Source organism: Lynx canadensis, chromosome B1 (genome assembly GCF_007474595.2).
Source record: "Lynx canadensis isolate LIC74 chromosome B1, mLynCan4.pri.v2, whole genome shotgun sequence".
In the NCBI taxonomy this organism is placed as follows: Eukaryota; Metazoa; Chordata; class Mammalia; order Carnivora; family Felidae; genus Lynx; species Lynx canadensis.
In genome coordinates, this window is record NC_044306.2 from 11,567,922 (window position 1) to 11,580,625 (window position 12,704).

Genomic DNA, 12,704 nt, shown 5'->3' on the forward strand with positions numbered 1-12,704 from the left:
AATTTGCTTTTCTGACAAAAAATGATTCCCCACCCCCTACCTTGTAATGGTCTTTTAGAAATAATCCAATATTAACTTATACTGTATTTATTCCTGTTTACATTCCAACTAGATTACAAGTAGTTTTCAGGTGAAGATTCTTGTTTATCTTTGCATCATGTGTGGTACAGTATCAGCCAAAATGAAAGGCTGAGGTTTTTCTGTAAGACCAATGTAGTTCAGATTTTCTGCAGAGTATTCACAATGAGCTTTCGCTACTTACATTGTTTCTTACTGTCTGATTGTGTTCCGGATGTAGGATAATTGAGGCGTTATGTCATTTCATATTTAGCAAAGCTCGATCTTATATCATTTGGTAATTATTCTAAAGAGTAGAAAAATAGATTGACTCAACACATTATGAAAGCTAACATCTATTGATCACTAATTATGTGTTCAAGCTATATTCTAAATGCTTTATTATATACGAACTCACTTAATCCTCAAAATGTTCCCATGAGATGCTGATTATTATTTTCCTCCTTATGCATTTAAGGACATAATGCCAGAGAGAGTTAAGTAACTTGCTCAAGTTCAAAGTGCAATAAGTATTGAGGTCCCCTTTGAACTCAGGCAGTGTGAAGCCAAAGTCAACATCCTTAATCTCTGTCCATTCACTCTGGATAAATACTATGCAAATTGACTGTTTAAAAGGCTTTGTACCTTTAAAGTAATAAAATTCTTTCTGTCTAAATGCAACTTTTTAAAATTCTACAAGTGGATTTTTTGCTGTATACGCTGCACAATTAAACATGTCTCAACCCTTCACTAACTTCAGTGATAAATATTTTTGCTTTATTGTATGCATGACCAATTCTTGTTTTTTAATCCTCTTTGAAAATTCAAGACTTTAGATGAAAACACTAACACAGCTCTCCATAGTAGAGTGGGGAAGGGTGAAAACCAGGAAAATAAATTGTTCTCACAATATATCTTGGCAGCATAATGGTCCATTTCTAGCAAACAGCAAAATAGACAAGACATGACATGCTCTTATTTGAGATAATCTTTTAAGTTTGGTGATGATTAACAATCCAAATAAATCAACATGAACAAAGTTTAAGAATAGAAAGGTAACAAAAAACCCTTTAGTTGTCCTTTCTATCTAAAATAATACATTTGTTGTTTATAACCACAAAGAACCATACTAATTTTTACAAAAGGCTTAAGATTCAACCTATTCGGTAGCAACAGATTCACATAACAACCATGAAATGCACAAATGAGAATCTACATGAAAAGAATATGAGAAGCCAGCCTGAAACAAATAAAAAATTTAGAGTAAATGTCTTGCTAGGTAGCCGGTTTAACGTTAAGAGCCATCTGGTCTCTTTTCATGCACCATATCCACTGTTTTCACCAACATAGATATGGACATGGTTTTTGATTTCCTAATTAAATGGAATCAATGTAGAATGGTGGGGCAGAGCTACACACACACACACACACACACACGTACATGTATATATGTGTGTATTTATGCAGTATATGGTTATAGATATATATATATATATAAGGTTATATATACACATACACACATGCATAATATTTTTGTCACAGTAGTTGCTGGTTAATAATTAGTATTCAAAAGTATATGCACCAAGACAACTAAAATGTTCACCAGAGAGAATTTTTTTTTATATACTAAATCTTAATTTTACATTATTTCAGCTAATCAAATTAGATACCATCATTGCATCATAGATGAAGAAACTGTGGTAATTAGGCATGAGTTTACAAAGCCAAAGAGCTAATTCTATTATGGGAATGAAATTTTCTGTCAAGGAAGTTAAAATAAAATCCTTCTTGGACCACACAGCAGCTGTATGACCTTGAGTTTTCAAATATCTTAGTTTTTATTTCCTTAGTTATAAAATTAGAGTAATGTGTATCTAGGGGCTGAGATGCCTGCTGAATTTTTTGTTAAGCTTCAAAAGTCTGAAACTTTAACAATCTGAAACTCATTGTCGTCTTCTTTCATTCTTTTTTTCTAAATAATCAGTAATTTGGTTATTGGTGCTTCAGTCACTCAAGCTAAACACGAGTCACCCTTTGTTCTCAGATGGTCAGAACTGTCTATGAATTCTCTCTCTTAAACACCTGGGAAATCTCCTTTCTTTTCTCCCCTATTGACTTTGTCCCAGTTGAGCCTGTCACCACTTCAATTTTAAATTACTGCCACAGTCTCTTCACAGATGTGTTTCATCCCACTGTAAGCATCGTTCATATCGCTAGCCTGATTATCAAAACCAAAAATAGGTTCTATACATTCCTTTTTAAAATCCTTTATATCCTTCAATTTAAAAAGTAGACTTATCTTAACACTGCCTAAAGATCTGGGCCCTTCAGCACTATTTCCGGTCTTCTTCCGAAGGCTCCCTCTAATTAGGCCAAAGTGATCTACTTAGTAATACTCTAGGCTGTCAGGTTTCCCGTGTCTCTGGCCTTTATCTATCGGTTTGCCACTGTCTGATTAAATCCCATTCAGACTTGAAGATTCACACTTTCACTTCAACCTCCAAAGAAGGGAAAATAAATGACCTTGCTAACCCAGTGTTTCAAGAACATCTCTCTCCCCCGTCTCTCTGACGCGCGTGCACACACACACACACACACACACACACACACACACACACTCAACCAGAGTACTAAACATAGAAAAAGAAAGGTGGCCTATTTGAAGGACCCAGATTCTTATGTAGTCATTTCTTTATTTACCCATCTCTTTGGAAAGTTGAAAGCTGATTATCTGAAGGGAATCCTACTGTTGTTACACTAAAACTGTGCTTGGACTTCACCCTGAAATGTTCTCAAAGAGGATGTTTTGTGGATCTGGTTACGAAGAGGGTGGGGAGGTCTTGGAAGTGCTGAAAGTCCATTTCTTTTACTCTCCTCCTCTCCAGTCCGTAATCAGTACGCTGGAGTGAAGGAGTCCATGTCAGCTGTGGCAGTCCTTGGTTGGAAATAAGCCGATGAGTGTTGAATATGTTGGTGGCAGAGAGGAGCTCATCAAGAGACTGAAAAGTGGCAGTTCCTGGCTTGTCTAGAAATTAGCCCAGATAGCGTTTAATTGGTGGCTGTAATTGGGCTGTGTGCCAGCTGTTGATAACCTTGGATGTTCATTGGATACTGTGTTGATTTTTAGATGTTTAAAGATTTTCTCTATAGTTTAGTAGAGTAAAACAACAGTGAGGCTATTTCACATTTTATTTGGTGTAACATGTTATATGAGTCACCCTCAGCTTTGAAAGCTCGTCAACTGTTTGCATTTTGTCCCCTCGGTTAAACGTGAGGAGCCTTAACCTTGCTACCCTCTGTATAAATGCTGACTTTTCCTCCATGGGGGGTTGACCATATGCCCAAGGGTGTTCAGACCCGTCCTGGATCACATGTTCTGTACTGGCATCTAGTCAGCTTAGTGCCTTCTTTCAGTTCAAAACTCTCCGGTTAGATGATAAATGTTATGTTTCTCCATAGGGGAACTAAGCAGAGCTCAACACTTCTCTCTACAGTATTTAAAAAGGGAACACTGAGCAAACCACAATCACTAGTTTGTAAAAGAGACCCAGTTTAGGATTTGTGGGAAGACTTTGAAGAAGGAATGTTTGAGATCTATAAGTTAGCTCAAGAGTTACATGGAAGGGCTTCATCTGCTTTCACATTTGCCAAGGTCCTGACCCTGAGACCAAAAAGAGAGAAGCTAATTTGTGGAGTGGGGTGCGGGTGGGGGTGTATGCAAAGGGCCATTGCCCTTTAGTATTAGGATACGGGAGTCTGTTATGAGAGATTAGACCCAGGGGTTCAGCAGGATTCAGAACAAATCTTGGAAGCCATGTCAAGGGTTTTTAAATTTGCTCTGTGAGTACTAACAACAAAACATATTGCAATATTTAAGAAGGACTGAATTTTGATTATATCTGCTTTTATTATTTTTTTTGGAAGAATACCGTGATACATATATAGATAATTGATTAGGGTTAGGGTAACTTGCATGAACAGCAGCAGAATGGTGGAGACCCTTTAGCTCACTAAAATGATAGCATCGTGCGGGATTGTGTAAACTGAGCTATGGTGGTGGTTAGTGGGAGAGGCAAACTGTTTATTTTTAAGAATTCACGGAACTCAACTTGGTAATATTTTTTTTTTGTCCTGAATGCATTTATTTTTATCAAAGCAAAGAGGTATCTGGAAATCATGTCTGTGGACAAGTAAATATTTCTATTAATTGTTTCATTTACTCTGAATCCGATTTTCCCTTAATTGCTGGGAGGGCTCCTTCAGAGTGTGGATTTGGCCCCATGCTGGCATCGGGCTCCCACAGCAGCACAAGGAAGCATGGAGCCCACAGTGCACAGCCCTCAACAGAGCAGCAGCCTACCTTGGGGAGCCAGCCGCATTACCAGGCTGGACTCTATCCATCTCTGAGCAACCCTGAGAAACCCTCCCCGTTTCTGAATCTGGTCACAGAATCAGTCTTGGACTACAGTCAGAAGTGGTTTTGCTGTTCAGACAGTTTAACACTCAAGTGAACTCAGATGAATTTACAACAAGAGCTACCTCTGTTTACAAATGAGTCTCTAAATGTTTATCAGTTTTTCAGGCCTTTACATTTTCCTGGTTGTAAGAAAAACTTGTTGAAGTAAAATACAAAGAACACAGTTCAGTTTGACCACATTTGTTTGAGTTTCAGACTGTTTTCAACCATTTTCAAGGAAATGACCAGCCACCTGGGATGGGGCTGCGGCTTTTTTGGTTATCAGTCTTTGTTACTTGGTTGTTTTAAATAAAACTCAGCTATTTTTTTTCTTTTTTTTCCTGTAATTTGAGGCATCTGCATGTCTGCCTTTGTGACATATACACACAGTTGGTGGAGGGGGTGGTGGTGATAACACATGTATAGTATTATATAATGAAACAAGCCAAACTCCCAGGAAAAGTTTTCCCATCTTTTAGATTTTCACTTCTGAAAAAACAAGTTTGAATCCTGTGGGAACGAAATAACCATCAAGAGTTTCTTCCGCTACCAGCATATCCCTCCTTTGCCTCTGATTAGGATAACATATTATATTGATTCCAGCCAGTTTGTTTCTTTTCTGCATATTACATGAACCATGACTATATTTTACCTCCATGATATTTATGAGGGTATCGTAAATAAAAAATCTCTTAGACTTGAATGTAGTTCAGTGAGAAGTACATAAGAGACTCAAATAACTAATGTAACACTTGAAGATTTGATAAAAAATAAAATACCACCAGGTAGAAGTTACTTTGAATTTAGTGGAGATGAAATCCTCAGTGACACCTAGACCTTAAAACTTCTGTACAGACATTAATTCACATGCTTCTCATTATAGTCGGGAGGGGAAGATGCTGGGATCTACACCCATGACCTGGATAACGTGCCCTGTAATTTCTGTTTTTTGCTCTCAGACATGAAACTCATTAGCTTTTGTGATTTCAGTGAACATGCATTTAACAGAGAAGCATTTAATTATTACGACCAAGGAGATGATTTTAATTTGTACTAAAAAAAAAAAAAAACTTAATGAAATCAAGAAAAGTTTTTAAAGTTGCTCTGTAATTGTGCTGACTATAATAGTGTATCATCCTTCGTATTATTTACTGGATACCAATAAATGGTATGTTTTATTTTAACAGGTAATTTGCTGCCAGAAGTGTTTTCTTCCAAAAGGTAAGTGCCTTTTAAGAAATATTATACAAAATTATCATGGTTTCCTATTTATAGCTTTGAAGGGCCTATTAATTTTAAAGCCCCGTGGCTGACAGCTGTGATGTTCAAAGGCAAGGATATATAGTATTAATTATCTTAAGCTCCGGATTATTGTTCATGATGCAGACTTTACGAAGAAAAGACCAACTGGCACATTTTTCCATTTTGTAAGAATAATTAATTAACCTGGTGATTTTAAAAGAAATACTTGTTGAAGTAAAATACAAAGAACACAATTCAGTTTGACCACGTTTGTTTGAGTTCCAGACTGTTTTCAACCATTTTCAAGGAAATGACCAGCCACCTGGGATGGGGCTGCGGCTTTTTTGGTTATCAGTCTTTGTTACTTGGTTGGTTTAAATCCGAGAATAGCTTCGTCATTTTGAAGTTTAAAAATGTTTGACAAAATGTTGCAAGGTAGGATAAAAAAACTTTTTGCTGTAAAAACGTATTTGCCAATGATATGATATGTAGTCTTTACTTGAATACATACACATTTCAAAGTCTAGTGATTTATTAGGTTTAACCAGGAGTTAATGTTACTGCTGACTCAACCTCACATTTAGATTTTGAAGAACCCATTTAGTAATAAACTAAATACTTAAGTATAGTGTATCTGTATTACGTAGTAGGAAATGACTATTGAACGGGTTCGTTTCTTAACTCGCCTTTCTCCAAGTATTCAGTCAGGCACTTAAAACATAATGGATTTATTATTTACTGTGTATCTGGCATCGGGTCTGCATTGGTGTGAAAAGTCATGGTCTAGTTCTTCAGAAGATGCCCTCCAACAGGTCCCATGGCCGTCATCGATCTCGATTACTCGTCTTGGTTCTAGGTCTCACTTAGTGATATTTGTTGGTGTATAACTATCACTTTTTTCTTTTCATACCTGCGTACTTGCTTTCGAGAGAAACACATTGCCCTCGAGGCGTTTGAACTCTGCCGTGGATTATAGTAACAGAGTGGCTCTGTGTGTAATTCTGTTGTTAAGATGAGTAAATTCACAAATGATAGCTGTTTTCTATCAACTATTTCTAACAACTATTAGCTGTCATAAAATTACAACAAAGTTCTGTGTGTAAGTTTAATCTTCACATGTATATCATAAGTTATACAGCCGTCACAGTCCATGTTCAGACTACATTACTACTCTGGATCACTTCTGTGCAAAATATTCAGATATTTCCCAGCTTTTCCCTTCTCTCCATACAAAGGCTCTGGTGAAAAGAACACAGATGTGGGGTCAATTAAAATTCACTTTTATAAACCTTGCTTCAGCTCTCACTAGCTATGTGATCTCTTTGGCAAGCTCCTTAACCTCTCTGGGACATTTTCATCATGTTTCAAACTGTATATAAAAGTACCTATGTTAGGGGCACCTGGGTGGTTCAGTTGGTTAAGCTTCTGACTCTTGATTTCTGCTCAGGTCATGATCTCATAGTTCTTGAGATCAAGGCCTGTGTCTAACTCTGCACCAATAGCATGATATTGGTATTCTCTCTCTCTCTCTCTCTCTCTCTCTCTCTCTCTCTCTCTCTTTCTCTCTCACTCTCTCTCTCTTCCCTCCCTCTCTCTCTCCTCCCTCCCTCTCTCTCTCTCTCTCTCCCCCACTCTCCCACTGTCTCTCTCTCTCTCCCACTGTCTCTCTCTCTGTCCTTCCCCTGATTGTACACGCTCACTCGCTCGGTCTCTCTTCCTTTCTCAAAATAAATAAACTTAAAAAATAAAAATACCCATGTTGCAAGACTGATGTAAAGATTCTGACAGTGTTTAGTTATCGGCTTTCTTCTAAGAGTAAATCTCTTACTAGGTACACACAGCCTCAGACAAACTCCTTATTGTTCTCTCTGATACAACGATGATGTTATGGTGTGCTTGGTCCTTTTTCTTTCGTGACTGTAAACTTTCCCTTGGGTGCACTTACCTGGCAAGATATTGACATTTTGGAATTGGAAATGAAGGCATAGTATCTTGTTTAGCTCTGGGTAGAGATGGTCGCTCTGTGGTATCCATGCACCCACCCGGGGGATTTCCCTGTGGGTGCAGGTAACACAACTCTGATTTCAGTGGCTCTTAATACATCTTAAATACTCCCTTCTTGTCTTTCCTTCAGTGTCCCTACTTAGACTGTTTGCTCTCCAGGCACTTCCTCTTCTTTATCTACTGAAGCTTGGAACTGGAGCCCTATTCTTTCATTATTTAGGAAAAATCGCTTTTTTGCAGTGCTTTCTCTTAAAACACTGTTGGGGTAATTGGATAGTGAAATAGCTGAAAATGGTTCAGTAGCCTTCCTGGGTAATACTTACATTTTAATGAATTTCTGTAATGGCTTTAATGTAAATGTAAGGGGATATGATCTCTGTGGCATGAGGAATAATTTGAGGCCAATAGTCTTGCCCAGACAGCCCTATAAAATAAAAGAAAAAAAAAGTGGGGTTGCTTCCTCTCCACACTTACTATAAAACTTACACATGTATACAGGACTTCTCATTCATATTCTTTTACTCTCCTTCATCATTCTCCCTGCCTGTAAAACAACAACAACAACAAACACCTTTAAGCAGATATGATTGATATCCAGGCCTCTTCCGAAATACCTCAACCGATTTTCCTCTATCCGTTCTAAATCTTCTCTGTGCTGGTTTCTAACCCATTATATTTTATCTGTTTCTTTCAAAACTTTGAGAATAATTTACATTTGTAATCATGTTTCACTTGTCACAAATTGTCACACGCCTTGGCCAAATGGTTCTGTTATGGTCGGGAGGACTTGGTACGTTTTGTATTTCTGATCAGGACTGATCAAGAAGTGATCTGGCAAAAGTCGGAAAAGCCAAGATGGGTTCACAACGGGACTTCTGATGCCCAGTCCAGTCCACACATGCAGATACTTAATCACGTGAAAGGACTTTATATGCTATTTTCCTCCTATGGATTTATCCCTACATAGGAAAATAAGAGAGGAAAAACAAACAAAACATACCGCACATGGTAATGTGACTCAGCTCTTCAGAAAGCCAGGCTCTCACCAGGCTACTTGCCAGGATAAACTCAGTGTTGACAGGGAGCTGGAATGTTTTTAATGTTTTTATAGCAAAAAGCGAGAAAGAAAAGAATGTACCGGTGATAAATGAGATATCCATTTTTAAATACCATTTGCTTGAATAATGGAATGTATTTATGACATCACTAAATTTCTTGACAATATAGTGAAAGGCACTGCATGCTTAATTTCGCTGGGCCCGGCTAACTAATCTGGTAAGGAAAAACAAAGGCCATGGATTCCCTTGAGAAAATTTTAATTGACCTTTAAAGGTCGTTCCAAGTGCTTTAATAATACAGCATTCAGAATATTTGGTATTTGTTGATTTTATCTCAAAGTTATACGTTGGTTTTATTTTTCACTCAATCAAAAGAGAGTATGAGGTCCATGTGCCTCGAGAAAATACCTTGCTTCTTTTCCATCCTTGCTTGCACATGAGTGTGAAGGTCCAGTGACTTGCTTTACCCTTCTTGATCAAGGCCTACTAATCATGTCTATCATAAAACAGTTTTTCCCCAGTCAGTCAAAAGGATGTTTCGCCCTTAAAAAAAAAAAAAAGTTTGTTTCTGTTGTTTTTAATGGCAGGTGTCTATTTTGACAAATGTGTAGAGTTTAAACAATCTTGAGACTAGGATCATTCTCAAGTTAGACGTCTATGCAGTGAGTTTATCTGGGATTATAGGTTAAAAGTTGGATGGGAGTGTCTTACGAGGATTTTAACTGTATAGGAAGCACTCAAATCACAAATCAACCTTTCTGGGGTGCCTGGGTGGCTCAGTCAGTTAAACAACCCACTTCGGCTCAGGTCATGATCTTGGTGTTCGTGCGTTCAAGCCTCTCATCAGGCTCTGTGCTGACAGCTCAGAGTGTGGAGCCTGCTTTGGATTCTGTGTGTGTGTGTGTCTCTTTCCCTCCCCCCACTTATGTTCTGTCTGTCTGTCTCTCAAGAATAAAAAAATATTTTAAAAAAACGTGAAAATCTTAATAAACAGATAAAATTAACCTTTCTGAATAAATTTCTGTCATCATGCAATTTTTCCCAGAAGACTGAAAAATACAGATTTTTCTCTTGACATCTAGAGTGCCCTATTGCACACATTCTTTAAACCCCACATCATATACTGTAGGTTTCCTCTCCATATTTAAAGGTACATCTCCCTTTTATTTCTTGATCATTACTTCCAGTCGGTTTCAATAATCGTGAAAGTGTCTGAAAAAAAACGTTGTATGAAGTCCTCCTGAGCCATAGTACTTTCCTTTCATTTCTGATTCAACTCTGTGCTTCTTTGTACCTTCCAACTTTTGACAAGTTTTCACTGGCACTTTGGTCATTAGCATATTTATGAGGCCTAAGTTACATTAGTGTTCCAGGTAAATATTTAATGCACACACACACACACAAAAAGATGTTTTTCTTTCCAATGCGTTTCTTTCTGTGTAGAATAAAATTCCATATTTATTCCTTTTCCTACATACTGTCATTGCCTTTATATGTTTACCTTGAAGTAAATATAAGCTTTTCTCCCTCAACTCCGGAGAATGATTCAGGGGAGCTCGTAAGCCACCTTTCTGTCTTCAGAATTCCCAAGGATTAATTTTCTTCATTTAAACAAACAGAAGCAGTATAAAACCTTCATATTGAGAATAAGTATCCATGTTAAAAATTGAATTATAGAATAAAGTGGACCTGGGGATAGTTTTCTTAACACAATAAGATTTGCATTGTAGAAGCAATACTGATTGTATCTACTGAGTTACTGTGGATGTGAAGAAGAAAAAAATTACCATAATTTGGTTGCACCACCCCTTGACATAACTACCACTGACATTCTAGTGTGTTCTACTAGACTTTCTTAGGCGATTATTTATACATAAAAAATTGCACCTGTGACAGTAGAGCCCTAACCCCCTTTTTAAGCCGTATGCTTTGCCATCCTGCTGTCTGTGTCCCCAGAGGCACAAGGACCTCCTTTGCTTTCTGGAGTCTTTTGGTTCAGGGTGAGAGAAAGCCTGGAAGAAGAAGAGAAGGGGAGCGGACGGTGAGATCGGGTTTTTATTTCCCTGGCTCCCTCCTTTTGTGGTTGCCTCAAGCAACCTTGGCCACAGCCCTTAGTTCCTGACAATGCATGCTTCCAAGCCCCTTCTGCTAGCTTCTAGGAATGGCTCTTTCACTGGTCTCCTCCATACCAGGGTGGGGGAGACATCCCCACTGGAACCCATGGGTTTTGTGAGTGTTCCACCTACATCGCGGCAAATGGTTCCTTTCTTGAACCATCTGAGAGTTATGCAAATTTGAGTGTGCCATCTGTTCCTAGTTGGGACATTGACTCATACTGTAGCTGATAGATGGTTTTATTGCCTGCAGGTTGTTTTGGTTTTGGGGTGTTTTATTTTTATTTTTATTTATTTATTTTTTGTCTATAGTATGTGTTGAAAGTTCTTGTTACCATATTCTGATAGTGGTTTCCTGATACATGCATACCACAATTGAATATTTACCTTGCTTTCTATTCTTCATTAGTGATGGCCATGCCATAAGGAACATCTTTGTAAACCTGAACATCCTCTATCATTTCCTTAGGATATGTTCCTCTAAGTGAACCGATAGTAGTTTCCAAATGGCATTTTCTTATTTGTGCAGCAGATTCATAATCCAGTCTCGTGGTCACGCTTCAGCTGTCCTATCGCCAAATTACCTCAAGCAGGTCAGCAGTCACTTGTATGTCCTACTGCTTGAAAATGTGAGACACTGGATCTCCAGGCTCTAGGATTTCCTCAGGATACATACTAATTTCTGTTTATTCATAAGGTTATCACCCCATTTTGCTTAAGTACCCACAGAAGCTCCATTATGCCTTGAAATCAGGCCAGATGGAGCCACAGAAGCTCCTCCCCACAGAGGGCTGGTCCATTCTGTGAAGGCAGTCTGCTGGAAACTGCCAATGTATGTCTGTCACCCCTCACTCCTGCCTTGCACCAGCTCTTCCTTTGTCAGGACATGAAGGAAAGGAATGGCGAGGAACTGAGAAATCCAATTTATTCAAGAATACTTGGGGACAAAAGTATGAACATATTCAAACGCTTGCTTGTTACATTAATCAACAGTGTCCGTTAGGAATGTTACGTTCATTTAAAAGTTGAATGATGGGGTGCCTGGCTTGCTCAGTCTGTTGAGCATCCCACTTTGGCTCGGGTCATGATCTCACAGTTCACTGCGTTTGAGCACCTCACGGGGCTCTGTTCTGACAGCTTGGAGCCTGCTTCAGATTCTCCCTCCCTCCCTCCCTCTGTCTCTGTCTCTCTCTCTGTCTCTCTCTCTCTCAAAAATAAACATTGAAAAGAAAAAAGTCAAATGATTCCCTACAATCTTTGTTTTCACCCTCCCATAATAATTTAAGATTGACCACTGGGGCCATTGCTTTAATCTCATAATGGCCAGTCTTCATGTTCCTAAGGAACTGAAGCTGTTGAAAAGAAAATATAAAGAAAAAAAAAAGTCAGGCTTCTGTTTTTCTTTTTGTTAAATGGAATGATAAATTTCATACAACCCAAATACTCAAGTTGTAACTATCGTAATGACCTAGGTGATACAAAAATTGTCACCAGAATTATCAGCATGTTTCTACATCTTGGCTAAAAGCCCAGAAAGTATGGATTTACAGAATGAAAATCTGGAGTGTGTTATAAAAACTATAAATACTATTCTCATGGAGGGAAACGTGTATTTGGAGGCAGAAACTCTTAAAAAGAAATTGTACAATTTTCATAAACATAATTTTGTTGAAGATATCTTCCTATCTTATTTAGCTCTGGTTAACCGAAATAAAATAATGATTGCTCCTGGAAAACAAAACCAAATTAAATACCTGCCCTCATTGTGGAGGT